The following is a 3,804-nucleotide window of genomic DNA, read 5'->3' on the forward strand; positions in this document are numbered from 1 at the left end:
AAGGGGGGGGGCGTGAGGATTTGTAAGAGTAAGAGAGATAACAATAAATTTGATCTGAAAAGAGAGGGAAATAGGAGGCGTACACGGATCGAAGAAAAGAACCAACATCTGTAGCAAAAAAGAAGACAACTTTTGTTAAAAATTCAAAGATGAAAATGAAAGTCCTTTCATGGTAAGATGGAGAGAATAAAAGGACATCTTTGCAGAATGACAACATGAAAGAAGTGGAAGAACAGAAACAGAGTTTTCTAGGGCATAAGATGTTTAGACATAGGAAGACTACGCCTCAAACAAACAATACACGATTCAAAGCAAAACGGACCACAAGGAGATAAAGAAGAGGTTTATGTGAACCTCAGGTAAACACCTTATTCAGAATTGTACGTAGTGTGCTCGCAAATTTGAGCAAAATGTCAAAACCACTTGACATCATTTTCAAGAACACATTCAACGTGGAGTTCCACCACCCACATAAATTTCAGTTTTCATTTTAAACAAAGAACATCTCAAAAGTCTTCTCTATTCTCTTCACAATAGGAAAGAATAATTTTAAAAAAATGTATAATCTGAAATTCAATACATAAGAATAAATTACCTATTAGTTTGACTGGAGTCAGATTTGCATATTATAATATAGGGGGCCTATATAACAACCCCACCCCCAACAAAACAAACAAAACAAACAAACAAATTCACTCAAAGGGCATTGATCAGAAAACACCTGAAGCCACCCTGCCAGAGTCCTGGACGGTTCATAGAAAGCACAAAAAGCACACATAATAATTTAGTAATGGGTTAGTCAGAGTTTAACGGCGCTCGCTACTGCATATTGACAATTTAGTTCATTAAAACAAGTTTGATTTCATAAAAACATAGGTAGGTTTTTTTCTCAAGCTATTTAAGTTTAGATCTAGAGTGATGAAGCAGAAAAGGCTAAATTGTGTTTATTTAGTAAGTGTTTTACGGCACTTGCAACACAATTTGGTCATAATAATGTACTCAATATAAAAAAATTTACACATGTCATAATATAGTTACTTAAAGACTCGGGTATTCACATTCTGTGGAATGCAGGCCATGACCGATTTTTTTTTTATTCAGTAATGTTGTAAGCTCATGTCACCAAGCTGAAAAATGCTCACAGTCACCGTGTAAAATGAAGTCACAAAATGGCAGCGAAGAAAAACATGCAAACTGAGTACATTTGTATTTTCTTGAGCATGCCACTTGGTGAGCAGTTTTATCCTCTGAAAAATGTTCACCCGGCTGAGAGGTAGGCTATAAATTGACAGGACGTAATACGGGGTGCCCACGACGGCTGGATCGCGCCGGTCCCATCCGTGGGATGCAAACCAAGAAAGGACTATTGGCAGATTGCAGGGGGGAGAGAGTCCAACAGATGTGCCATGGGTTTGTCCCTCTCAACAATATCCTACAACCTCAAATCAAAAGGGCCATCAAATACCATAAGACGCCTCCTCTAGTCCGATCACTTTCTCGTGCCCATAGTTTCTTGCAATTTTCTCAAAAACTGTGTTGTATTGTCTTGCTTTTTGCATAGATCTAGGTCTACAGGCTTATACATGTACAGACTTCAACAAAAGTTAAGGACCACCTTGACAGACAGTCCTAATTTTTTAAAATATCCGAAAAAAAGGAAAGCAAGGAATGTTTCGAAATTTTTGCTCTGAAAGTGTTAATGAGCTACCAACGCGTACTACAAAACTTATAAAGTATAAAGGATCAAAACCACCACGTGCAGTACGGAAATCCTCGGGGAATTTTAGCCAAATTTGCTGTTTTTTATCGACTTGTGTGCGACACCAAGGACTCTCCTCGGTTAAAATTTATGGTGCACATAAACGGACGTACGGTCTCGAACTGTGCTCACTTTGGTGGCAATATAAGCCACCGTTTGCGCAAAATCCGGTATCGCATCAACATGCCACCAAAACGAAAGCTGAGAGACTTTGATCGCGCCTGGGCTATGGCGTGGCTGCAGGAAGGAGTTGGAGCCCGAGAAGTTGCAAGAAGGCTCGCAGTGTCATACTCTGTCATTGTCCGCCTGAGGCAGCGCCATCAAGCCACTGGATCAGTTCAAAAAACGCCCACGTGCCTGTCGACCCAAGAAGACATCTCAGAGTGTTTGCAAGTGGTCCCTAACTTTTGTTGAAGTCTGTATTTCAACTGACCTTAAGATTTTCAAGTTCTTTGATCTGCAAGTTTAACAGTTTATTCGGAGCGGCAGATTTCTTGGATTTTGTGGAATATCACAAGAATCCAGAATTGAAAATTCAATTTTACATCGACAAAGGCATCTAATTTTTAGCTCACAACACGTAGACTTTGTGAACACTAGTGTGAAATCGTCATTGTTGGTGAAACTCAGCAGTGACCTTGACAATGTAAAGCATCCTATAGGCCTATTTGTGTGCGTACATTCAAGTAAGGTCAGTTTGTTGTTGTTTTTGTTTTTGCTTTTGATTTTGTTTGTTTGTTTGTTTTACAATAAACAAAAAGACGAAATCAGCAATGGCTTCGATTTTCGCAATGCTTAGATATTCTTGAAGGTCAATTGCATTTCAAATCCTTGTGATCTACAAATAGCAAGGGCCTTTATAATTGACGCATAGCACTGCAAATGTGGGCACAATAAAGTACTTGTATACAGATTATAGTTACTTGTAGGCTGATTTGTATTTTCGTAGGCCTTTGCTTTATCTACCACCTGGCTGTAGTAAGAAACGCACCAGAGTGAACTTAAGAGTATTACGACCTACCAAAATTATTAAACAATCTGAAGCTTCCCCAAATATTCAGCCTTTGCCCCACATCTTGTCATGAAGTACAGTACAAACCACTATGCTGATTGCCGAACAGTGAGTTCTAAAACTGTAACTGTAACGTAAAAAAAAAATCGTGACATGGTACTAAGCCTGTATTTGTCGCAGATACGGCTCGGAGAACCCCGAGCTCGGTGAAGCGAGTCAGTTCTGGAGGTCACGATCCGAAGTCGATAATTTGATACACCAAAGAATCAGAAGAAGACAGACAGGCTTGAAAAGCTCTCACAGAATCCATTAAAATAAATTTTTTTGGGGGTCCGAGGTCAACTCTTTACGCTACACTGGCAGACATGTGTCATACTATAATTTTCTGATACTCTCTCTCTCTCTCTCTCTCTCTCTCTCTCTCTCTCTCTCTCTCTCTCTCTCTCTCGTCTATCGAAGAACTTTTTAAAAAATGTCGTGGTCCACTTTCGGAATAAAAGTGTGCAGGAAAAAACAACAACCACAAAACGATCATAGATAATAGATCCATGGTCAAAAATCAAACTGCTTACCTAACCTGCTGGTTTATTAGCTATAACATTAACAATGCTATCTGTCTCATGTTGCCTTGTCTGTGGAGTCGTCGAGTTTCAGGCTAATTCCACTGATTTAAGACGTCACGCACAGGATACCCGTATGAAATGACTCAAAGGGAGAACCCCTGTAGATTTCCGACAAATAATTTTAAAAGAAAGCGAGGTCACAGCGTGACAGGTACTGAGAAATGTGCCAGACACGCTTTAGAAAACTACTGGCCTGAAAAACGAGTCGTGACCGGATTTAAAAACATGCTTGGGCAGTTGCTAAATATAGACGATGACTAAATTGTGTCAGAATACTCAGCAAATTTTATTCTATTGACTTGCAGTATTGACGCTGAAATTTGAACCCATCATAGATGTACACTATAGGCACAGGTAACTCTATGGAACCCATGCATATTTGTGTGGTCTGGAGCTTTATGTGCAACCCC

The sequence above is a fragment of the Aplysia californica genome, unplaced genomic scaffold (assembly GCF_000002075.1).
Source record: "Aplysia californica isolate F4 #8 unplaced genomic scaffold, AplCal3.0 scaffold00140, whole genome shotgun sequence".
Classification (NCBI taxonomy): Eukaryota; Metazoa; Mollusca; class Gastropoda; order Aplysiida; family Aplysiidae; genus Aplysia; species Aplysia californica.